The sequence below is a fragment of the Bactrocera oleae genome, chromosome 4, assembly GCF_042242935.1.
Source record: "Bactrocera oleae isolate idBacOlea1 chromosome 4, idBacOlea1, whole genome shotgun sequence".
Classification (NCBI taxonomy): Eukaryota; Metazoa; Arthropoda; class Insecta; order Diptera; family Tephritidae; genus Bactrocera; species Bactrocera oleae.
In genome coordinates, this window is record NC_091538.1 from 11,065,890 (window position 1) to 11,093,479 (window position 27,590).

At 30.1% G+C, this 27,590-nt stretch overlaps 1 protein-coding gene across 2 annotated transcripts in view; it reads right to left on the reverse strand.

The window, feature by feature from the left end:
• The window catches only part of EcR (Ecdysone receptor), a 261,963-nt gene that overhangs the window by 27,641 nt on the left and 206,732 nt on the right, over positions 1 to 27,590 (reverse strand). The window lies entirely within an intron of this gene.

Genomic DNA, 27,590 nt, shown 5'->3' on the forward strand with positions numbered 1-27,590 from the left:
TCATGATAAAAATTAAATTGGTTGTACAACAAACCATAGTTTGACAATTTACAGTTAATGTATGATACAAATTTTAAGCAGAGGCTGAGTTTTAGATAAATTTCGCTCGGAATTGAATATTTGAACCACATTCAGATTAAAGCTCATTAACAGGCATGAATATGTTAGGAAAATTAAAACCGACTTCAAATTCGAGATTTTGAAAAATAAAAGCGCTAAGTAGACCTAAGGTTTCGTATTAAAAAATATTTTTTTTAGTTGGAAAAAAAGTATAAAATCGTTTAATGTATCGATCTGAACAATATTTTCAGAGATTATAACGTTGCCTTGAACAATAAGCTGTGCTTAATTTCGAGAAGATATCACGTTTAATAAAAAAGTTTTCCATACGGGGTCTTGATTTTGATAAGTTAGTTTGTATGACAGATATATGCTATAGTGGACCGATATTGGCGGTTCCGACAAATTAACAGCTGCTTAGGAATGAAAAAAACGCTTGCAAAATTTCAGATCGATATCTCAAAAAACTAAGGGACTAGTACGTGTATATACCGACAGATAGACAGATGGACATGACTAAACTCACTAAGATTGTCATGCTGACTTTTAAATATATACTTGTAATATTCGTTTTTTAATAAAAGTCTTGAAACTTTTGAATTGCACCTTGTATGTATTTAATACGATCTTCAACGTTTCCTGCTGGGTGTTAAAAACTTCGTGGCAAACTTAGTATAACCTGTTCAGGGTAGATGAAACGGAACTGAATTAACATCCGGCCTAGAACTGTCGACTCGTCAACATTTCTCAAAAATATTTTGTGCCGGAAAAAGAACAAAAACAACAACCTTGCAATATAAAATTTTAAAAACCATCAATAAAAGCAGGAAAATAAGTGAAAGATTTGCTATGAAGAGCCATTAAAGAATAACACAAATGCACTCACAGACAAATCAACAAAGTCGCTTCGTCATCGATTGCCGCCATGCGCTATTTTATGCCGTTCAACTGACTAGAAATTGCATGAAACCAGAGAACATGCAAGAATAGTTACAAGTTCTCTGATAAAACCCTTGCTTGCACTCTTAACTCCACTTGTTAAGCTGTTGAGAATAGTATAACAAGCAGTATATAATATATAACGTAACAGTATGTAATATATAACGAGTCAGTATATAACTACTTTGCATAGCTTGTTTGAAAATCGCGCACAAAGCAAGCGTTTAGTTGATATATAGGCACAGGGCAACAAAAGCGCCTAACAGCGCTGAATATTTACAGAAAGCCCGAGAAAATAGTGAAAAGAAACTGACAAGCGGTAGATAAAATATTTAATGAAAAGTTGATAGATTCTTGCTTTCTTTTACTGGCAGTGACAGTGGCAAGTGCAAACATGCACTAACTAAGCATGTGCATGTGTACTTGTAATGAAGGTATAAAGCACAGGGTCGCATGGGAAGTGAACACGGCGCCAAACAAAGCACGGCTGATACAAAAGACAGCCTAGTAAAAACAATAAACGCAGTTACAAGCAAGTACGACACTATATATGTGCGTATGTCTGTATATACGTATATTACATTATATACTTAGCTACATACACATATATGTATACATATACTTGTATAAGTATATAACTACATAAAGCAATGCATTTCGCGTGTCTAGTGGGTTGAATGGGTCGAAAAACGTTGCAGGTGCACACATGCATATAACTTGTGTGCAACATTGCCAACAACATTAACAACAGAATAGAACAACAATAACAACGGTGTAAACGCGACGTAATGAATTCGTTGCAAACACGAAAAAATTCGTCCCACTGACTGCATTGCTTGTTTGGTCGGCATGTCGTCATGCAAGTCGTATGCAGTCGTCGTGTGCGACGATCATGGGCCCGTTCATGGGCACATTTTTTGGGGTCGTCAGCCAACGAACTCTGCAAGCCAGTTTTTTTTTTTACATAATTAGCTGGACATGCAGCGTGCTATATATTCAAGCAATTTTAGTTGCACTTTCCTACATTGCTATTTTCGCATTGTGCGCTACTCTTTTGTTTTTTGATTTACCTTTAATTTCTATTTCTTCTTCGTGTCGCTGTTGGCCGTTGGAATGGCAATGGCATGTGTATCGATTGCAAAATCACTGCAATGACGGCAACGGAAACACTATCATAAAGGCAAAGGAGTGCCAGCTCAGCTGTGTTTATAGCGCTTGTTAAGGCCAAGGTATATTAAAAAGGGGCGGCAAATCGCGTGCCGACGTTGTGCCACAATACGAATGATGACGTTACCGTTCAGATTGAATTTGTGTTAATTATTTTTATGGTAGAAAGCTTTATTGAGGATAAGGATAAGGTATGTAAAATACTCTGTAGTATGAAAATGAGACGGCAATTGAAAGCAAATATGTAAAATAAATAATTTGAACTAAAATAAATTGAATTTAATTTTGAATGGCAAAAATATAAGCTCTTATGTCATAAAGTTGAATATTAAGTTAAAAAAAAATTATTTCCAGAAAGAAACGTTGGAAACCGTATAAGTATACAAAGAAATTATCCGCGTGGTGAGCTGTGTCGATTTAGCTATGCCTCAGTTTTTGAGATATCGGTCTAAAATTTTACACACGTCCTTTTCTTACCAAGCCGCTGCTTATTTATCGGAACCGCCGATATCGCACCACTATAGCATATAGCTGCCATACAAACCGAATGATCAAACTTGAGTCCTTGTATGGAAAACTTTTTTAGTTGACGAGCTTTTTTCATGTAATTTGGCATAGAATATTTTAAAAGACAACGCTATAATCTACAAAGACATTTTTTAGATCAGACCACAATAGCATATAGCTGCCATACAAACTGAACGATTAAACTTGAGTCCTTGTATGGGAAACTTTTTTATTTGACCATATATCTTCATGCAACTTATCACAGATTATTTACGAAGGCATTGCTACAATTTCCCAAAAAATTGTTCAGATCGGACAACTATAGCGTATAGCTGCCATACAAACTATATTTTGTTTTTCAGATAAATACGATTTTTAGGCAATTTTTCGTGTGTTTTATAACCAAACATCTATTTTCAGGCTGTCGAAACTTGACTTGGTGCTTTTTATTTCACCAAATTAATCAGAAAATGCATACAATTATTTTATTTCAATTTATAAAATGTCCATTAAGCAACAGTGAGCGAATATTAGTTAGGTGAAGGCGATTTGTAGCTCTATCAACACTAACAACTAGAGCTTCAAATCGCCTTCACCCAACTAATATGCTCTCACTGCCGCCTGCTTTTAACAAGCCACAAGAACTTGGCGCCACTTTCTTTTCATGGCACTTATAAATACTTATAGTCACATATACGAGTACATACATATATATGTACATTCATATATACACACAACACAGTAAATAAGTTTGCGAATAATCGGCCAAAAACTGTGCTTGAATTGCTATGCAAGAACTTTTCGCGCGCATACATTCCAACTGTACTTTTTAGCTTCCTGTTATTTTTTCTCTTCCTCTCTATGCATATTAATGCACTTTCCTTGCGCATTTTAACTGCATTTCGATATGTATTCAAGTGGCGCAAGATTCATGTAGAAAGTTTGCAATGCCACTGTGTGACAGCGGGAAAAAGTTGTAAAACGCAAAAAACAAAAAAAAAAAAACAAAAAAACGACAACCAAAACAAAACAGAAATACAAAAAAAAAAAAAAAATAAACCGAGTTGTGCCTTGACTTGTCTTAACCCTTGCCTTGCCTTGCCTTCTCTACCGCATGCTCTCGCGCTCTTGCTCAGCACGCCGCCTGCAATATGCTCTTTGCGCCCAGCTTTCACATTGTTTCCGCTTTCCTTTGCTTTGCCTAGGGCTGCTTACCGTTTTCTTGTCGAGTTTACTGCATTTCTCAACCATTGCTCTACCTTTCTAGGTTCGGTTAGTGATTCTAGTTATTTCAACTTGCTGAAGTGCATTTCGCAGTTATTTTTGCGCTCTTTTCTTAGTTTGCCTCTTTCACTGCGATTTTTAATAGTTCGGGTTGGTGGTTGGTCTGCGCTCTGTTCTAATGTGCGCACGAAGTCGTTGTGCGACGCCATTTGTCACTAGCACACACACACACACATATATAATAATATATTTTACGACTGAAAAACGAGTGTTTCAGTAAAAAACAAAAATATACTAGCGCAAGCAGCAAAACTTAGCAAATGCAGCATTGCATACATTTTGGCGCTTTGACCAGGCTAACGAATACAAGGCACGCTGTAAAAATGCTCCAAGTGAAAGGGGTTGCATGCCTAGTGCATTGGCGCAATGTTGCCGGCAAACTAGAGTAAACGGTAAATTTTACGATGAGGTACAGTTATTACACACTTTCAATGTGTGTTTCTTTTGTGGTGAACAGTTATAATTTGATTGTAAAAATTTCTATTGGTTTTATGGCGCTGCCTGGTATTTCTACAAAGTGTTCACGGTACTCATATCAACTATTTGCCTCCTGTAAGCTATTATTATGTTTTTGTTGTAGCGAACCGAAATTTTTATGGCAAAATTGCAATTTAATGCAGCTAGTATTGAGATAGCGTGTAGAGATGTAAGGTCAAAGCTTAATTATGCCGAAGCAATCGGTTGTCATACATGCGGTTACATCAGATATGCTATCGACGATATTGAAGTTATATCAGGTATTAAGCATAGCTAAGCTATTGAGTTAAGCGGTTATATTCACTTGCAAGTCCGAAAAGTGCGTTTTTGTGAATTTCTTATCTTTGAAGGGTTTAATTTTTTTTTGTCTGTTCCGATTTTTCTGTTTAAAATTATCTCAAATACAAAAACAAAAAAAAATCTTATTACTAGGGTGAAGCGAAAATAAATATTTTGAGGGTAAAATTTGTAGATTGTAAAAAAAATTTTTTTTTGGAAAAAAAATTTGTAAAAAAAATTTGTTTAAAAAAATCGAAATTATTATCAAAAATTTATTTCTTCAATTTTTGTCTTCATCAATCCTTAACTGACAAATACATTTACCTAAGAAGGTGGTGTGAAAGTGTGTTCAAGTCGATCGGTCTAGTCGTTTCAGTAAAATTTTCCTCCCGTCACTGAAAACAGCGTTTCGAGCCAAATTTCTTTAAAGTTTTGGGTACCGATTACACTAAGTTATAAAAATAGTAAAATCTTACATATACACTCATATCTACGAAACTATTTAATCTAAAAATCGATTTCTCGAAATTCATGTATATTTGATATACAATATATGCAAGAAAAAAATCGATTTCGAAATTCACGTATATTCGATATACAATATATGCAAAAAAAATCGATTTTTCGAAAATCACGTATATTGGATACATATGCACGAAAAAAATCGATTCGAAATACACAAGTAGATATAACCTCTTAAGTATTGGAATACAATTTTCAAGACTCTGGCATATAATATTTTGCCGCTGCTTTAAATAAAAGCTAAAAATTAGTAACCAAGCTTTACAAAGCTAATATTTCACAGATGCTACTCGCACGTAATCGATTGATCAATACAAAAATTTAATCAAGAACAAAAAATTATATAACTGGCGTGTTTTAGCTATATTATGCAACGTTTTTGAAAACAAATTTTAATAATTTTTTATTTTTTATTTTATGATACCTAAAGGTAAGCCAAACATAACGTTCAATATATATTAGTAATCAGTTACTAAAATCTTCAAAATATTAATTTCCAAAACAATGAAAAGGTCATCCAGCTTTAATTTATGCCTCATAGCAAGCCTTTTCTAAGGTCAATGCAAACATTTTTCTTCAATTTAAAAGCTTGTGGTTACAAATCCATAAATTTCTGTTACAAGCACACACGCAAGCTGCTGCACCCAACCGAAAGCAAGAAAACCAAAAACAAAAATCGTAACAAGAAATTACAGAAATCCGAAAGCGCAGAACACGCTAAATAAAATGAAATTAAATTCTCGCACTCGACCGGAAGGCATAATTCAATGCCTGCTGGAGTATGAGTGCGGCGCAGAGGACATGTTGTTGCTGCTGTTATTTGCCAGAATGCAAACAGAAATAAAACTTTCGAGTTACGATAAGCGCATGCAACTTTGCATACACTCTTTTATTATTACTTTTACGCTTTTTTTTGGCACAATACAACTACATATGTATATATATATATATATCATATATATGATTACTATGCAAACGTATCTGCTGTAATGCATGCAAAACACATGTATGTATGTATGTATCAATATGTATGCACTTTGCGCTGTGTCACATATGCATGTGTATGTTCTCATGTATGCACATGCAACCCTGATTTCACGTAATTAAAATATTTTCATGTAGCTTGTAACAGCTCCTACAATGAATAGTACCATCGCCACAAACATTTATAGTGAGGTAGGCCACCAAATGCAACCCTACCACACACCCCACATTGCTATGCAGCATTTTGTTCGGCAGAATGCACCACCCCATATTGTTGCTAGCAAGCTTTCCGTAGTCATTTACATATGCGCGCAAAACGCTGTTGTGCAAGAAAACGTATGCTCTGTAGGAAAAATTTGAAGCAATGCGAAGAGGAGAGCGAAGTTGTTCAGAGCATGATTTTTTTATAAAAAAATAAAAATTTTACTAACATTATGCAGCATTAGAATATAAAATTTAAGAGAAAAAAAAATTGAAAATATAAAATAGTGTTATCTAAATTAAAAATTTTTGTGAATTAACTATATAAATGGGAAAGTAGGAAGCAGGTTTCACTGTCAATTACGCTTAGACTCTTAACTTAAATATATTTTTGAGTACTCAGACTATGAAGTACACAAATATTCAATACTTTAATAATCAAACGCTCCATATGAAAATAGTAATGAGCCACTACTATTATATTATTTGAAACTGCCGGATTTCCCCTCAAGGCATTTACTGACAGAAGCAAATATATATTATATACAAGTATGTATGTAATATATCCTTTTTAAGCACATATAAATAAAAATAGAGTTCATTCCATTGTTTGCTTTACTGCTGCTTACATCTCATTAAATATACTACCAGATACGACTCATATATATCTACATTTATATGTATATGTGGGACTGCATTGTAGTGCTCGCGAGCTGCCAGGCACACTATATACCAGCGCACACTTACACTCGCAGAGTTTGCAAAAATATTTTATTATTATTATTTTTTTTTTGATAAAAGATGTTAAAAAAGCTTCAACTTGGCAATGGTTGGCTGTAGTATGCGCTGTTTGTTTGCTTTCAGCGCGAGCAGAGTAGCAAACTCTAGGCGCATTAACGGCATAAAATGTTGTGCAAAAGAAAAATTGCAATTTTAGCACAGTCAGTGATATGTCTTTAATAATTACTTAAGCAAAATTATTTCAATTCAATTAAAAAAAATTAATTTTTAGCTATTTTTTTTAAATATATTTATTATTTTAATTTTAAAAGTAATTTTAATTTGAATTAACGTTTTCATTTTCATTTTAGTTGTAATTTTAAATTCATATAAAATTTTTTTTTTTTTTGTATTTTTTTTTTTGTTTTTTTGAATATGTCTTTAATTAAATTTTTATTGCAATTGTAATTTTAAGTTCAAATTCAATTTTAATTTGAGTTTCAAAAGTAATTTGTTCAGCTTTACTTTCATATTTAATTATATTTTTAATATTAAGTGATTTTGTAAATTTAAATTTAATTTTTAATTTGATATTTATTTCTTTTAGCTTTAATTTCAAAATTAATTTTAATTTTAATTTTTGTTTTAAGTTTAATTTTAATTTTAATTTTAATTTTTGTTTTTCTTTTAATTTTAATTTTAATTTTAATTTTAATTTTAATTTTAATTTTAATTTTAATTTTAATTTTAATTTTAATTTTAATTTTAATTTTAATTTAATTTTAATTTTTGTTTTAAGTTTAATTTTAATTTTAATCTTAATTTTAATTTTGATTTTAATTTAGTATTAACTATAATTTCAATTTTAATTATATTTTTAAAACTTAATTTTAATTTTAGCTTTAATTTCAAATTTAATTTTAATTTTAATATTAATTTAAATTTACATTTAATTTGGATTTTACATTTAATTTTAATTTTAGTTTTTGTTTTTATTTTAATTTCTATTTTAATTTTAATTATAATTTTGGTTTTTATTTTAATTTCAGGGTTAATTATATTTGTAATTTTAATTTTAATTATAATTATAATTTTGATTTTAATTTTAAATATAATTTCAGTTATAGTTATATTTTTAATTTTATTTTAAATTTTAGTTTTAGTTTTAATTTTGATTTTAATTTTAATTTTATTTTAAATTTAGTTTTAGTTTTAACTTTGATTTTAATTTTAATTTTAACTTTAACATTTTTATTTTCAATTTGCTTTTCGTTTTGTCATTTTCCCCAGTTTTTAGCACAATTAATGCCTGTGAGCAATGCAGTGAAGTGCATTGTGATTTTCGCTTTATGTACCATAAATATGTATGTATGTACAAGTATACAACCGTAAAGAATAGAATACTCCAACTCCCCATAGATTATACTCACACAAAGCAAATCCAAAAGCATACATTCCGGCGCACAAACCTACATAGCAACACTTGTATATACATATCTATATAATATCAAAGCATTAAACTTTGGTGCTGCTAAAGTAGTCAGTCAGCCTTTTCCATTAAAACATTTAAGAAATTTCTGGAAAACCTCGTATCTACATGTAAAAAATATTTTTTTTATTCAAAATACAATAACTTTTGAAGCGTTTATGACAATTCTTTTTTCATCGCGGCTTCTTGTCGAGCATAAATCCTCCTTCTACCTCAATGGGAATTTTTGTCAAGTCAAAAATTCGTTTACTGTATATATGTAGATCATGGGTTATGTAGATTAATCCGATAGGTTCGTTTTTGGCACACCCTAATATAGTTATATACGCTGTTAATAATTGAAATTTTATTTCAGAACCGCAACAGTCGTTTGCCTTTTTTATTCACTATGACATATATATAAACTAGTTAAACAAATCCTTCTAGATTCTTTTATATAGTTTTAATACGTAACTCTTTAATAATAACTGAGAATTATGAAGCGTGCTATACAGCTGAAATAATATATATTTACAGTGTTGCTTATAATCATTCAAAAATGTTGCTTAAATTTTATTTAAAATATGCTTAGATTCTCAATGCCAACATTTCTAATAAGTTCAAAAAAGCAAAATACACGCATAACTTTTTTCTCTCGCACATCGAATGGCAAGTATAACTGTAATAATATTGACAAAACTATTTAGTTAAACGCAGCATCACACTTGAGGCAATCTTATTGACGGCAAAAGCAACAATACTAAATAATTTCACTTTGAATAAAATAAACACCAACAACAAAAACGTCAACAAAGCTAGCGACATTTGAGACAAACGAAGTGGCTCATAACTGCTTGTGATGTGAGAGAAGTGCTTTTTTGGTGGTTGTTGACAAACTGTTTTGGTTACCAGTGGCATTCTAACGTACACAGTGTTGAGTGTGACCAACTGTAGTAAATAATAACAAAGAATGTAAAGCCCAACGAATCACCAGCTGGTGAGATGATGTCGACTTTCTGTTGCTTATCTCTCGCCAAATGGGAGCTTAACACACTGGTTTGCATATTTATTTTCGCTGTTCTATGTGCTTTATGTCTGCCGTGACAGACAGCTGTCGACAATTGTTGTCGCTGTTGATTACAGTCAACAATTTCATCAAGTTGTCGCACGGCGCGACGCATAAACATTTTTATGATGCGCTGCACAAAGTAAATTTGTAAAAATGCGCAGACAATTATTTTGTGTGAAATATGTGCAGCGCTGCTGCAAGTGAAGGCAGAAGAGCATGTCTCATCCCTTCTTTGCTCGTCTCCTTTAAAAATACTTACTGTATATTATGCATTTTTTTTTATAAAAACTTATTTGATTTTTGTAGTGTTTCATTTGTGCCCATTTATTTTGCACTTTCATATACAAATAAAATTTTTTGAATTGATTTTTCGGAAGTTGGTTGCTTAAATAACAATCATGATAACAATGCCATTTTCAGCTTGTCCATATAAAAGTAGTAAGTCGAACTAACTAAACTTATAAAATATTTCCAGTTATTTTTATTCTTGATTGTAGTGTTTTTTAACAATACTGTATCTTTCTTAAATTTTGTCAGTGATAATAACAACTATTTCGTACTTTCTAAGTTCCGCCACTTGACTCCTTGAAACTTGTGTAGATATGCGCTATCATTCTTTATACCATCAACAGCGTATATTAAGTTTTCAAACAAGTGAAGAGCTGCGACCCTATAAAGTAGATATATAAATGATCAACATAACGAGCTAAGCCGATTTAGCCATGCTCCCCTATCTATATATACAAAACTAGTCCCTCAGGATTTGAGGTATCGATCTGAAATTTTACACACGTGCTTTTCTCTCCAAGAAGTTGTTTATTTGTCGGAATCGCTGATATCTAATTACTATATTATATAGCTGTCATACAAACTGCTCGATCTAAATCAAGTCTTTATATAGGAAAATTTTTTATTTGTCAAGTTATCTTCATAAAATTCGACAAAAATTATTACTCAAAACATTGCTCCAACCTCCGAAGAAATTCTTCGTATCGGATCACTATAGCATATAGTTGCCAAACAAACTGACCGCTCAAAATCAAGATAAAGAATCTTTTATGCCATTTTATGCTATAAGAAATGCACCTGTGAAGGGTATTATAGCTTTGGTGAGGCCGAAGTTAACGTTCTTTCATATTTTTATTTTTATCTCTTGTATTTTTTATCTTACTACACTTTTAACAGTTTTCAGCATTACGCAGTTCTTTTTTAAGTACTTAAGCTCCACTTAAGGCACTTCGTGCGTCACTACTCAAGTCGGTAGTTTTTAATTACAATATGTACGTTTTACATCACATGACTTTTTTGTTTTATTACACTGCCATTTCATTATTATTGCAACCCCTCGCGTATTCTTCTTTATTTACTCCTTTTTGTTTTTATTGTGCCTTTCTTCCTGATTTCTGTTTATTATGCTGACATTATTTGTCGTTGTATTGGTGGTGTCGATCATGGATTTCTGGCGCATATGAGCATTCGTGAACATGTACGTATGTACATATTTGTATGTAGCTTTTAATTGCTGGCTTAAATTTACATATTTTTTTATTAAATAAACCTCTTGCTGATATTTCTAGTTTTTATGCTGCTTTTCAGCCTTCAGGCTTGAGAAAATTATATTCATATTTTAATCGAATTTTTGTAGAAGTTAGCTAAATGTAGACTTAATTAAAATTTATGTGAAAATATCTAAATATTTTAAGTTAAAATTTTAATTGAAATTTATATGAAAATTTCAAAATATTTGTAATAAGAATTTTATTTATCATCAATATGTATAGCTTACAGTATATGAGTTATGGTTTGCGCCAAAAAGTAGGCAAATTTAATGATTAATTCTGGTATAATGCAGAAAATTAAACATTATCAAATTACTTTAAAAAAAATGTACAAAAATTCAAAAAAAAAATTTAAAAATATTTAAAGTGAAAATATTTTATTGTTTAGTAGCAAATATGCTCACGCACATAAATAAAATACAACAAAAGTGATGTTAATTTTCAACAATATGCAGAGTTTAAGGTATGTGTGTAATGACTTGCGCCAAAAAGTAGGCAACTTTATGGATTAATGCGGTTAAGAAATAGTTAAAAACGACAATATTTCGTTAAAAATATTTCAAATAAATTTAAAAAAAATATTTAATAGCAAAATATTTTACAGTTTGAAAGAAATTATTCTCACACATGCACATATAATCTCTTTTAGTTAATCAGCAAATGTGCTCATAAGCAGAAAAATTATATATTTTTTAACTATTTTCATTCTAACAACAACACAAAATAAATATTGCAAACAGTTTTTTCAAATTTAGTGCCAATGCCTGCATTTATGCACACGTTTTGAAAGCCATTAGTTCAATTAGCGTTTAGCGGAAATGGGCGACGTCGCACAGCGGGCTAACGACACAGAAAAACATATAAAAAATAAAATAAAATAAAAAACTGCTGAATCAAAATATATTTTTTAAACTATGTAGCAGCGCAAAAAATTCATTACCCACAAGCAGTGGTCAAACTTTTGTGAAGCACTGTGTTGTAAAATTAGAAAAAAAAATTTAATTACAAGAAAAATTTCGAAGAAGAACGCTAAGCTGGAGTGTGAGTGAGTTGTACAAAAATTCCTCAAAATTTAAATGCTTTAAGCAAGATATTTTGGATATATAATATTTTATATAATAAAAAATTGATTTTCTCACAAAGCATTTTGCATTCATCATTTCTTTATATCTACATATATTATATCTTTATATATATATTATATATTTAGTTGTTGTTTTTTTAGTTCTTGACTTCTGTGTAAATGTTTTTGAGCCTTCACATGCTATTTACTTAGTAATTCGCCACATGAAATGAAATCTAATGCCACAAAAAATAATTGATTATCCAAAAAATGAGATTTCCGAGAATTTAACTATTACAAGCAAAGTCACACAGGCACATACACACATATATGTATACTAAAAACCATATTAACTGCCAATGAATATTGCCAACCACTTCGTTGGCCCATGAAATCGAAATTTTGCGCGCGCTCAAATTCTTCACGCTGCCCGCCTCTCACCTCGTTGTCTTCGCTTTCGTTATGTTCTTACTTTTGCGCTCGACTTTTAGCTGGATTTTATTACAGTAGAAATGTTTTGCTGTGCTAAGCTTGAAAATTAAAATTTTTTTTTTTTTAATTTAAGGTGAATTTAATTTAAGGTTTATGTTTGCTTGTCTTTATTTTATATAGTTATGTAACTTGTTTTGCTTTTTAATTTTCGCGTCTCAAGTTCAACTATGCGAAATTATTTACAACTTATTATTGTAAGTATATACCGTGTGCACTTGATATGAGGAATGAAAATTATAACTTCGAATTTAATGGCTGATTTATTTTTGTTTCCTTTCTTATACTTGTACTTAAAGTTTTATTATATTTTCATTATTATGTAAGCTTGTTTTTTATACAAAAATCAATGACCTGTTGCATTGATAGTGAATAACAGGTTTACGGTTAAATTACATACATATGTACATATATACATCTATGATGTGCTTCGATAAGCTTTAAAGGAATTTAGTGCTTTCAGTAAGCCTATATAAATTTGTATGTGTGGTTACTTCGAAGCTTTGGCATGAGATACACTTTTATAGGGTCTTTGGAAAATAATTCAAATCTTAACAAAATTTTCATTAATTTTATTTATTTGTTTTATTTTGTTTTTATTTTATTTTATTTTTAGTATTTGTTTATTTTATTTTATTTTTATTTTTTAATTTAATTTTTATTTTTTTATTTAATTTTTATATTTTATTTTTTTATTTAATTTTTATATTTTATTTTTATTGTTTAATTTTTTTTATTTAAAAACATTTTATTTATTTTTTATTTAAAATGTATTTATTTATTTTTTTTAAATTTTGTTTAACTTTTTTTTTAATTTTTTATTTTTATTTATGTTTTTTAATTTTTATTTTTGGTTTTATTTTTCTTCCACTTTATTTTTTTTTATTTAAAATTTTTGTTTTTTTGTATTACAATACTTTCATTTTTTTCAATTAAAGAGAACTCAACAGCTTTGGCGACTAAAAAATTCGTTTTCGCATTTTTAAGATATTTAGAACAGTTATAAAAATATGAAAAGTGTAAATATGTTGAATTTTTTGTTCAAAAAATAAGATATAAAAAATTAATTATTAAATTTTGCACATTTTCGCCAAAATGTGAATAAATCACCGGAAAGTTCTTTCAACACATCATAAATAAAATCACAAGCGAATTTTAATATTTTAAATATAACGAACCACACATTTATAAAAAAAATAAAAAATATAAAAAGAGTCTTATAATCAAGATTCTTAAACAAATACCCGAAAAAATTGCATACTCGTCTACTGCAAAAGTATGTGATTCATTACCAAGTGGGCACTCAAAACGCCAAAATGACAAAATCGAAGCCGAATTTTTCACTCGTGATTTCTTACAGGCGCTCTTTTATTGTCTTTTCATCAATAAATATAGTCTATAAACAAAGCAAATTACGCATTTAAATTCTCCTTGAATAAATTCTTGTATGTATTTTGGAATTTCTGTAAAAAAATCCAGTGTGGGCGTTTTTTAAAGTGTCATTTGCAGTTGTTGTAGGCGGTCAATAATAAATTAAGAAGAATTGTAAATCTTTTTAAATGCTACGTTCTTGAAAGCAAAATGCTTGATGAATTACAACGCATGAATTGTACAAAAAGTGTTGAAAATAAATTACGAAGTGGCAAGCCATGCAAATATTTAATTAGAAAGAGAAGGTTCTGCCTGCCGCTTGAGAGATTTGCGCGTGTTTTCAAATCGATTTTTTTACAGCGGCATAATTGAAGTGAGACGAAAATCGAGCAAAAAAAGTAGAAAGCTTCAAGTAAGAGCACTGCGCGAGTGAGCAAGAAATGTGAGGTTTTATAAATAAATAACAATTTCATAACAAAAAAACAACAACCAAAAATTAAATATATTAAAAACATTTAAAAAATATATAAAAACATTTAAAAAATATATAAAATCATTAAAAATTATATAAAAAATATTAAAAACATTATAATCAAACTTAAGTTCACAAAAAAAAGTAAAAAAAAAATGGAAAGAAAAATATTATAAACATTAAAAAATATATATAAAAATATTAAAAAAGTATATAAAAACGTTAAAAAAAAATATAAAACAAATTAAATTCAAATAAAAAATATATAAAATAAAAAAAAAAATTATTTTTAAGGCTTAAGTCAATTTCACAAAAAATCAAAAAAACTATTAACATAAAAATAAATATGTATATAAACATTAAGATTAAAAAAACATATAAAATCGTAAAAAACAACTATAAAAAATTTTAATTGAAATAAAAAATATATGAATAAAAAAAATTGTATTTTAAGTCTTATGTTAATTTTCAAAAAATCCAAAAAATTTAATTTGAAGTAAAAAAATATAAGCATCAAAAAATATATGCCATTAAAATTTAAATTCAAGTAAAAAAATAATTTTGAAAGCTTATTTAATTTCATTAAAAAAAATAAGAGTAAAAAAAAATGTAAATATCAACATATACAAAAACGTTAAAAAAATACTTAAAAAAATTTAAATACAAATTTAAAAAATATAATAAAGGTCTAATAAAAAAAATAAATCATAATATTAATAATAAAATTTAAAAAAAATCAAAATATAGTTTACATATTTTTTTTAGTTTACAAAATTTTAAGTTTACATATTATATATGTATATATTATATAAATCTTTCAGAAATGAAATGTAATTAAAAAAATGAGCATCAGTAAATCCTGCCTACGTAAATATATCATAACGGAAATGTCACTTTTTACCAACACCACACATTAGCACAGGCTCTTGATTGACAGCTGTCATTTTGCAAAACAAGTCTACAGCAAAATTCAATGAAAAAAAAACTTAAAATTACCAGTGGCCGCGCAAAGTAAAAATTGTGATATTTTTTTAAGCGAGATAAAAAACAATTATTCATAAATTTTTGTTTTTATAAAATTTTAAATATTACTAGTGTAGCTCAGAGTAAAAATTCTGTTTGTTCTTTTTTTTCTTTGTTTGAAAAAAATATAAAAAACAACCATTTTTAAAAAAAATGTTTAAGAAAAAATTTTAAAACCTGTCAATTGCATACATACATACATACATATATATTGTGTAAGGTATAATTAAACTGTCAACTGAAAGTATACTAATTTCCTCGAAGTTAGTTGCCAACTAATATTTTCATCAGCTAATTAAATATTCAAATTATAAAAACGTTGCATATTTGCACAAGCATTGACACACTTACGTGATTGCTTAAATAGAACTCAAAGTTTCACATAAAAAAGTATATAACTTGCATATTTATTTATTTGTTATAAGTAATTAAAAATAAATTTAGTTTGAGCAGCTTTTTTGCAATGACTGTATAACTACGAGCTAACACACATACATGTAGATATAGATATACATATATAGATATATATATCTAGCACTATATCTCTAGATATCTATATATATATATATTTATATATATATGTTTTTATATCCCCACACTAATTTTTTAAATAATTCCATTCATTTCATTTCATTTTATTTCATTTGCTGTTATATATTTGCGCCCTCTTATGTTAATTGCAAAATAATAGTAGATAAGTGCTTGTTGTTTTAAGTGGGTCAAGGAGTATGTCGTTCGACATTCTGTGTTTTGTCATGTTTACTCAGGCCTATTGTTGCCATTATTCATCGACAAATGCGTACTTTTAGAAAGTACCGTTTGAAAAGCATACATGATTTGTATGTAGGCGTACACTTGTCTTTCATTTTTGCATTTTTTTTTTGTTATTTTTGGAAACATTTGTTACCAATTTGCAATTTTTTTTTGTCTGAGCTGATTTTTTTTGGGTTACAGAAAAATAATGATTCATTAAAAAAAATATGTTGTACAATATAAAAAAAAGATTAAACCTTTTTATGATAGGTTGCAAAATATGTAGTTGTTTGTATTGGTATATTTTAAGACATCGCGAAAATATTCTATATTATTTACAGTACCTCAAAAATAAATGCTCTCAAACCAGTTGAAATATTTGTAAGAATAAGCAGGATGTGAAAATCTCGTTAACAGCAGCCAATTTATAACATACCTGTAATGACAGAAAAGCAAATACGTAAAAATTAATATTTTTAGTTTATTAGAAATTAAATTTTTTTGTTAATTAGAAATTAAAATTATGTTAATATCATATTTATTGGAAAATTGAAATTTTCTTAAAAATAGTTTTTAAAAATTTCAAATTTCATTGAAAAAAATTCAAAAGAAAAATTTCAGCTGCGAAAATCTGCAACTCACTTTTTAAAGTTTTATTAGAAAAAAGTATAATAACTTTTATGGTATGCTAAAGTTCCATAATAATATATTAGCCGATAAATAGATAATATTACAAATTTTTGTCAATCTCTTTATAACTTTTTATATGAGATTCAGCAAAAGCTTTTGAGTTGTTTTACAGCCTGCCTAGGGCAAACGCAACTAGAAACAAGCTAAGTTTTGATGTGCGTTCGAAACTAGTTGCGACCTCAACATAAGTTTTTCTAACCACACTACTCCGATTCGCTCAGCATTATGAGCTCTAAAATGTTTTTAGAATACACTTTTACTGTATAATAATAATATACTCGGCTTTTTGAATTTTTACTAATTAAATATTGATATATATTCTTACAAAATTTGATATATCGAATAATCGATTTTTCATGACAGCTAACGGATCAGCTGCTTGACACATTATTGAATCGAAAATACCAGCAATTACGTCAGAATGTACTCAAATGTCAAAAAGTACTCAAATGTCAAAACTAAGTGCCATTTATTATTCGACAGTGGAAATTCTGTCCGATTTTTAGGATTATACTAACAAATGCAGCAATTTTCTTATTTAAAAAAACGATTTTTTAATATTAAGAAAAACTATTTTTTGTATCGAAATATATTTCACGTTAATTTAATTTTCGTCACATATAGAAATTTTGCCTATTTTTATGTTAAGGAGTTACACCACTCTAGAGTGTCGAAATCTGCCAATTTAAAGATTTTTTTTTCGAAAAAAATGTTACTAAATAGATTTTTTCTAGGGAAGAAATTATATACATATGTATATAATAAAATATTCATAAATATTTTTTCTTGCCATTAGGAAGCGTTTTTTCTTCAATAAAAAGGGGGTTTCCTCTGAAACAAATTCCAAAAAAAAATTTTTTAATTAAATTTTTAAACAAAAAGCTTCATTAGGACATAATAATTTATTTCATAAAGAAAAAATATAACAAATAGAATTTTAAGTCAGTCAGTAAAGAAAGTAAAGCTACTTTTTGGTCGTAACGCAAATGGATTCGGTCAGTTTTTAAATATAGAAATTTAAACCATTTTTTGTTAAACAAATAACTTTGGGTTTTATATTTAAGACTCTTAGCTAATTATAAAATGAAGAGACATGATATCTGAAAATCTTAACTCTGAACTTTTTGGTAAGCTATAAAGTTAAGAGAAATGATTTTTGAAAATTCTATATTGAAGTTACCACTTAAAACAAGCACAAGCATGTAAGTCCTACTTTTAAGCTGGCGGCGCTTGATTTTAATAAGCTTTTCGTTTTGCACCTGTCTGCTTTTATTGCTTATTTGGCGTTGTTTTAATTTTTAATTAAAAGCTGCAGAGTTCAAAAACCCAAATCTCAAAAAAAAAAAACTGAAAATTTACTTTATGATTTTCACTTTACTTCGGCATACGCGCTTATAGCAACAGCACTGATAAATTACTTAACATACGTGACGTAATATAAAAAAAATTAAAAAAAAGCATACTCTCTTAAAATAAAGTGAGATCAGAAGAACTAATATAATATTAATACATATTTTCTAATACTATATTGCATGCTCTAAGCGAAAACCCCTAAACCATACTAGAGACTTTTTCGCAACTCCATACAATTTAGGCTATATAAAATGTGATAACTTTGTTAAACTAACAATCAGTTATTATTTATCAATCGTTTTTTAAGATTTGTAATAAATAAGTAGGTATGATTCCATTAAATCTGTTAGCAAAGGCACAACTCTTTCAATCAAACTACTGCTAAATCTTCTCTTTCTTAGATCTGCATATAAGCTAATATAATATATACTTTTCTGTATATAATACATACATATATAGTAGATAGATGTGCGCTCAAAAATTGCCACAAGCAAAAGCTTTAACTATACATTTAAGCAATGCTAGTTAACTAACCAATCATTAGAGCAGACATTTACTACCGCATTGTTGCGGCGATATGGTGTTTTTAAGCCGACAACAAGAAACAAAATGGCCTTGAATTTTTAATCGAGTTTCTTTGGTAGCAAAACAACAAAAGCCAAAAAAAAAAAAAATTATATAATAAAATAAAAAAATGAAAATGAAGCCAAAGTAGAGTAGAAGTAGAAGACACCGCCAGTGATTCTATTACCCGCCGCGTTGCGCTTACTTCCTTAATATTCAACGTAATGCTCTGCACTACTTTTCAGCCGCCTGCTACGTTTTACCCACCATAATTGTAGCACAAACGCCAAGATGTTGGCTCAAAGCTAGGCAGCCGCTTGTTTTTGTTTTTTTTTTACACACAGCTCAGCGCTTGCTTGCTTGCGTCTTATTGCTTTACAAGCGGCTACTACGCGCCTTCAATGCTTGTTGCTGCCACTTTTTTTTAAAGGTTCTTACCACCACCAAGCGCTGCAGAACTATTTTGCTTCGACAGCCTCCATTATTGTTGTTGGTTTTTTTTTTGTTTTGCTCTTGCTACTGGCTCTGTTGACTTTGCAGCTTTAACTTTTATTATATTCGTACACCCTAAGTCTGTGCTTTATTATACGTGTTTCTTCTTTTTAACGCTTTTGTTGTTGTAATATTGTTTTCTTTAGTGGTAACTATTATACGGTCGGTCGGTCTGTCAGTTTTTATTTAGCTGCTTGCGCTTGCCTGCCTGCCTTGTCATGCTCTTGATCTTGGCCAAGCATCTGCAGCACATATCAGTTCGTTCGCTTGGCTTGGCTTGGCTCGGCGTGGTTTCAGCTGCGCTTGTGTCTATTTCTTCTCGCTTATTTTTTTTTTTTTTTTGCTCGTCATGCTTAGATGAGCTTGCAATTTTCTGCGCCTCGTGGCCTGCTGTGCCATGTAGTACGTGTTTTCGCTTTTTATTTATTGTATTTGTTCATTTTTAGCAGATTTCTTGGAGCTTGCTTGTTTTACTATACGGTTTTATGTGGCCCAGCTTGCATAACTAATGCGAGCTTGTGATTTTTTGCAATGCTTTCACTAACCTTTATTGCGTTCTTTTGTTTTAATTTTATTTGCGGTTGCCAGTGATTCTGTGTGGTTGTTGTGATGCTGCAATTTGTTTCAATGTTGGCTTAACGTCACCAGCAGTAACTTTGAGGTTAGAATTTTGTATGGGTTGATACTTATGCTCATTTTCAATGCATATTTTTTTGAGGTTTTTTTTTATTTAAATGGAGTATTAATCTCACAAGTGACTTATCTGAAAGGGTCATATCCACTTACAAGTCTGAAAAAAAGCTTTTATTCGTGATTTTTTTGTTAAGAGCTATTTTATTATAAAAAAAAAAATAGCATTCTGAAAAATTGTGAATTCGGACGCGATAGGTGTGTTTTAAGCCTAGATTGCTTTCATATACCAATGATCCCTAACATTCCTTTGAACTTTTAAGGAATTTTACGAAAACAGATTTTAAAAAAATTTCTAATTTCTAATAACAGCGAATTTAAATAAAAGTTAATGCCCAAAAATAGCGACCATCTCTGATTTTACGTTTGCAATTTTTTGCAGAAAATATTTGTCGAAGCGATGGTTCACATAAATACATTTTTCAAAACACTTTTGGGTGCAAAAACATAACTAAATTTTGCAGATTTTGAAGATATGGAAAAAATACTGTACTTCATTTTTTTTTAATCATAATAAGTTGAAAAAAATGTAATTTGAAAAAAATGTAATTTTGCCAAAAAACGTGTATTGTTACTACTTCTCAGTAATACTCTCTTCTGCTTACTAATTTTAAGCCACTCAAACGTGCAGTATTTCTTTTATGCTAGTGTTAAGTAAATACTTGATACTTGACCAAGCCTATTTATAAACTTTTATTTATTTTTCAACAAATTTTTCATACATTACGCAGCAGAAATCGTGAGATAAAGTTATAATAAGTAACATACATACGTATAAAGTGTTGAAATATTTATACCATAAGCTTTCGAAAAGTAATGCATGTGGCTTGTAGCGCAAAATTGTTCTACGCCTGTGCGCCTACATTAAATTGACTGAAATACTTGTGGCTAATTCAATTGCTGTGCCGCAATGTTACTGTACCATATTGTAGGTTTCATTTGTCTAGACTAATTTGCAAGTCATTGTGACATGACATTAAAAATTTCATGGCAGCGAATTTTTAAACATTAATGGCGGAAGTCAAGAAGTAGTAGAAAATATATGTATACATATTATATATGAAAAAATTACAAAAAATTTAATTAAATATTTTAACAAAGTTTTACATTCTGAAAAAAAAATATTGTTATTTACAAGCAGAGTTTTTTAGCGAATTTTTAATCAAAAAATTTTGTTTAAAAATTGAAAATTTAATTACAAAATCCTAATGATAAAATGAAGATTTTATTTTTAAAGCCGAAAATCGAAATTAAAAATTTTAAATTTATTAATATTTTTTATTTTATTAATTTTAAAAATTTTTAAATATGCACTTCATTAACATTTTTTTTTGAATTGTCAATCCAGTATTTGGGGTTAGAATTTACATTTTTTTTTTTTAAACCGATTTTTGTGATTTAAAATTTATTTTTAATTTTTAAACCTGTATTTGAGACAAGAAGAAATTTTAAAATTGTTTTTGATAAAGATTTTCGGGATTATAAAATTAAAAAACAATTCAATTATTTGTTAATTCAATTATTTTTTATAATGCATTAGGCGCAACACTGGTACAAGTGTACTTAAAACTAACTTTTTTGTTTTGAACGCCATAAGGAGGCTTTAAAATGCCTTCGCACTATATAGGGATCGTCATAAACTTACGTGGTGTAACAGTCCCCTTCTCTATCATGGATTGAATATATTTCATATACATTGTATCTAGCTCCAAGAATATGCACCAACAATTTAAAAAATATCTGCGTTAAATTTTATATAATTATTAATATATTTAAAATATATTATCGATTGAATACTACAAATTCACATGAATCCTTAGAGTGACCTACACCACCTAATATTGACTATAACCATTTAAAACTCAAAAATTGACCTTAATCGCTCACTTCACGCTAAACAAATTTTGCTTCCCTTTCATTTTTGCTAGTATTAATATTAAATATAAATATATATAAATTAAAGTTTATCGCGCAAACTACCGTTATTTGTCATATAACACTTAGTAGTACCTTGGATGCGACCACCAACATCTTACCGCTAGTTAAGTACTGGCAAGCAGCTTCGGTTGACTTTGTGTCACTCGATATTCGCACTTCCTGAACAACTGTAAAATCGTCTTCCTCTACATTGCACACAAAAACAATGCAGCCAGCACACAATTTGTAAGAATATTTCTACGCTACACTCACTACAGCTAGATAGTTAGATAGTTATATACATACATACATATATATATGTACCATAAGACGCTACAACTCACTACCTAAGTCAGTTAAAACGCCAGCTCGAGCTGATCGCCCAACTTTGCTATGCTGCTTGCTATGTAATTCAACACCAAAGCAAATATAAAATAAAAAATAAATAAATAACAATAATATGTTAAACATGGAAAATAAAACAAAAATAGCTAAGATGTGGCATTCTAGACTATATTTTCTAGTGCTTAAATACTTGCATACTATTTATTCATATACATTTATGTAACATCGCATTAAGTGCATGCCACAAGAGTTTGCAATCCGAGGCCGAGAACTTCAAGTTTCCACTGATGCGCTGCTTGTTAGCTATCTACCCTTCCTTATACTTTTTATTGTATTCTCCAATGGCAGTTAGTCGACATTTCTACTTACAGCGACTAGGAAATATCTTGTAGGGGTTTTGCTTACTTGATGCTTTTTGTTTTTTGCCTACTATTTATAGAGTTGTTCTCATATGTGGTGTAGCATGTTGCTTCCTGATGTGTTGATATTCAATCATATTTAGCCGGAGAGCAAGAAACAAAAATGTGTTTGGGATTAACTTCATTTAGATGACTTGGTTTTTACATTCGTAGTAATTTTCATCATTTTTATTGCTTCACTTGTTTAGAGGAAATTATAATGCTAACAATGTTAAAAAGAAATATTTGACATGACGTGTTGAGTTGATTTAGTCATGTCCGTTTGTCAGAACGACTGTATATACGCAAACTAGTCCCACAGTTTTTTTGATATCGATCTGAAATCTTACGAACGCGCTTTTCTCCACAAGAAGTCGCTCATTATGCAGAACCGCCGATATCCGACCACTATATGATATAGCTGTCATACAAGCTGACCAAACAAAATCAAGTTCTTGTATGGAAAACTTTTTTATTTGACAAGATATCTGCACGAAATTTGGCAGGGACTATTTTCTGAAACAATGCTAAATTATATCATGAAATTTCCCAGATCTAACCACTATATGATATAGCTGTCATACAAGCTGACCGAACAAAATCAAGTTCTTGTATGGAAAACTTTTTTATTTGACAAGATATCTGCACGGAATTTGGCAGGGACTATTTTCTGGAAGATTGCTAAATTATATCAAGAAATTTCCCAGATCGAACCACTATATGATATAGCTGTCATACAATTTGAACGATCAAAATCACGTTCTTGTATGGAAACGGCTTTATTTGTGAAAGGTATTGCAGCTTCGGTGCAACCGAAGTTAACGTTTTTTCTTCTTTTAGCTTTTATTCAACAAAAATTTCACCAGTCTTTATCTATACAATTATTAAGTTAAGTTTAATTTTTTAATTTTTTTAAAAGTAGATTATGCAAAAAGTAGTCAAATAGTAGGGAATACTTGCCTTGTTATTCACTAGAAAGCTTTCCACCAAGCTTTGAGCTTTCACAGTTTCGAAAACAAATACGTCAGTACAACTATTGTTAACTGCCAAAATTGTTTTGATTTTAAGCGAGTGCGAAAAGTTGTCTAGCTTAGGTTCAAAGCTTTTTTCAGTCAAACTGCGAACCAAGTACTTTATTCAACGCATTTGTCTCGCATTAGCAGGGGTGAAGTACAGACTTCATAATTATTTTTAATATAAAAAGTGTATGAACTCGTGGAAATAAAAAAAAAAATTATAATTTCATTTATAAATGCTTAAATATATATATATATAAATGAAACTATAATTTTTTTTTTTAAATAAAAAATTTTTAATATTATATATATATATATATATATAGTACATATATGTATGTATATCAAGACAGACGTAAATGTAAGATGTTAAGAATGTTAGCAAAAGCACACATTAGCTTTAGTGTATAAAATCTACACTGATACTCTGGCACGCGCTTTCAACCACAACAACAAAAAATCGCCGCGCAGCAGCAGCAAAGAAATATGCCGTGAAAAAAGTTTAATTGCGTTGCTAACTAAAAGTAAAATGAAAACAACACATAAAAGCGCAACGAAAACTTGCAGCGAATCACTTTTCAGCGCAAACCAAAAAAGTGATGCTTGCACCACATTTGCAACGGTGAAGCGCGATTTTCAGTAATTTTTTTCTAAGCTTTACGCTTGGCACAACTAATTTCTTGCTTTTCATATTTCTATGCAACCACACTCATTTTCTCATAGCGCTTCACTTTTGCACAGAAAATCGAAAACAAAGAAACGCAATCACGCTCAACCGCAATAGTTGCTTTTACTATTTTCCACATTGCTTGCATTTTCCAAGCCGCGCGAAGCCATTGCAATTGGCCATCTCAGCAACACACGACGTTCGTCATAGCGTCTTAGCAAAGTCAAAAGCAACACCTCAACGCTGGTGGACTTGTTGTCTGCGACGTTTTTGGTCGCTTTGGTCTCGGCACTGGTAGCACCACTTTCAATTCGTTCCACTGTTGTTGCAGTGGCATGGCCAACTACAAACTACTACTAGTTTATGCCGCTAGCGTTAACAATGCGCGCTAACAGCAACCAGTCAGTCGAGTCGTCGAACACTGTGCAGACAGCGCTCAAGACGAACGGAGAAAGAGGCAACAAGCGGCCAAGTAGCAAGCAACCGCCATAAATTGGCAAAAGGCACATAGCGTAAAATTCAAAGCCAAGTTTAACTGAATAATTTCACGCAAGCTCCGTCGTCAAGTTGATTATGCTGCAGACATGCAACTCAGCCGTGGGGCCAACTGACTCGTCTACCCAACTACCTACCTACAAAACGATCTGCGCAGCTAACTTTCTGTTATGGTGCTTTGCCAGCTATAATAACCGGCCTGCCGAACTACCTGTTTGCCCTGCCTCACTCACTCACTGGCTTACTAACTGGCTAACTTACTTGTTCAGCGCAGTTAAGTAGCTGGTTTGTACAAGCCAGCGCTGAGTTTTTAATCGCGCCAGCTTGTATTTTGGACTTGCGGTTGCGCTTAGCACAAGTTTGTGTGCATTATAATGCATATGTTGTTGTAGTTTTTGTTGTTGATAAAAGCACTTGCAATGTCAAAATTGTGTTGGATTTTATTTTATATTGCTGATTGATTACTGACTTGTTGCTTTTATTGCATATTATTACTTGACAAAGTTGATTTGGCGGCTGAGTTCCTCGCTTAAGTCTTTAGTTTTAGAAGTAGTGGAAACTAACAATTTTTATACCCCGAACCCACAAAGTTCGTAACGACCAGAAGGCAACTTCGGAGACCATATAAAGTATATATAAATAAATGATTTGCGTCGCGACTTGAGTCGGTTTAGTCACCATCTGATCGCCTGACCGCCTGTCTGTCTGTATACATGCGGTTTAGTTCCTTAATGTTAGAGATATCGATCTGAAATTTTGCACACATTCTTTTCTCCACAAAATAATTGATCATTTGTTGGAACCACCGATATAGGACTACTATAGCATATAGCTGCCATACAAACTGACTCATCAAAATCAAGTCCTCGTATGAAATTTTTTTTTATTTGGCGAGATATTTTCACGAAATTTGGCATGGATGACTTTCCAAGACAACGGTACAATATTCAAATAAATTATTCAGATCGGACCACTTTAGCATATAGCTGCCATACAAACTGATCGACCAAAATCCAGATAAATTTCTTTTTATACCCTTTCATGTTATAAAAAATGCGCCTGTAAAGGGTATTTGTTGTTAACGTTTTTTATTGTAATTTTGTTTATTTTTAATGACAGCCGAATATTATGGCAATCAACTCTTAATACCGCAATAAAGCGAAAAATAAGAGTTCTTAAATAAAAAAATTTTAATTTTCTGATTAAATATGTAAAAGTTTAGGCCACGCCTGCCACCTGTTATGTACAAAACGCGTAGAGATGGGCAGGTGTCAAACTAAACGCTTAAAATTTACATGCTTTGATTTCAAAAACTATTAAAAAATATTTATTACAGCAATTTCGCGCTAATTTTGACGCATAAAAATTTAATACGGCCACCCAACGAGCATGCGTATAATTTTAAATAAATTGATAAAACGTTAAATCATTTTATTTTAATCTATTTTTTATCTTTTTTATGTTTTTTATGGATTTGCATGAAATTTCTGCTGTTGCTTCAGTTAACTGGTGCGCAAAACTCAAATAGTTTGCAGCTTTTCGCCGCAAATAAGCAAATAAAAGGTGTTTCGATACACTCCTCGGCCGCCACAAAAGGTGTTTGTTATTGCTGCTTTCAGTTGCGCATCTACAACAATGAATTTGCTATGTGTGTTTGGTGTTGTTGTGCATGTTGTATTTTTTGCTTAGAAATTATATATTTTTAAATTTGATTGATGATATTATACGTGTCGGTGGTTTTTCATATATGTATGTCTAGAGCATAAAAGCAGCAACAAATTTAAGCCATCTTGCCGCCGTATCCCACGGGTCGCCGCTTCTATTTAAACTTAAATATATTATTGCAAGTATTTTCTATAATTTTGGCGATTTTTTTCGTTTTCAAATTTCTGCTATTATATTATATGATTTTAGTGCAAGATCATTAAGCATATATTTTTTTTAGCTATTTTCAGCGCTTAACATTTTGTTATTCTAAGCATTCGCCGTCATGAAGCTGAGTCTTGCTTCATTAATATAGAAAAAAGTGAAACGTAAACAAAACGAAGGCTTGCTTAGGTCTTAGATTTCAGCAAAATGCTGTTAACAATGGCAAATTAAGTTAAGAAAAAATGCGTCAAAAAAAGTGGGTTGTTTACTTGCGTCTTTCTTTTTTTCTTTTTAATTAAAATTTCGACTGGCTTTGCGTGTGCGAAGTGGAAAATTATCTTCGAAATCGCTGAAATCACATGCAATTACTTTGTTTTGGTTTTTAGCTGTTATTTTTAGTAGTTAAATATATATTATATATATATATATATTTACATACGTACATATATAATGCTTAGCTTTTGAGGAATGACATCACCCGATGAGTAGGCTCAGCAAGCGTTTGGCAAATTAAAAGTGAAACGCACAAAAAATATTTGACTTAAATACTTCAAAAAACGAGTAAAACGTTTTTTCGCATTACTCACTTCTACTCGTCAGCGACATTGGAGCTACGGAAAAACTTTCTTAGTGCTAAAATAATTTGATCAGATTGAAAAAAATATATATATAAATTGTTTGTTTTAT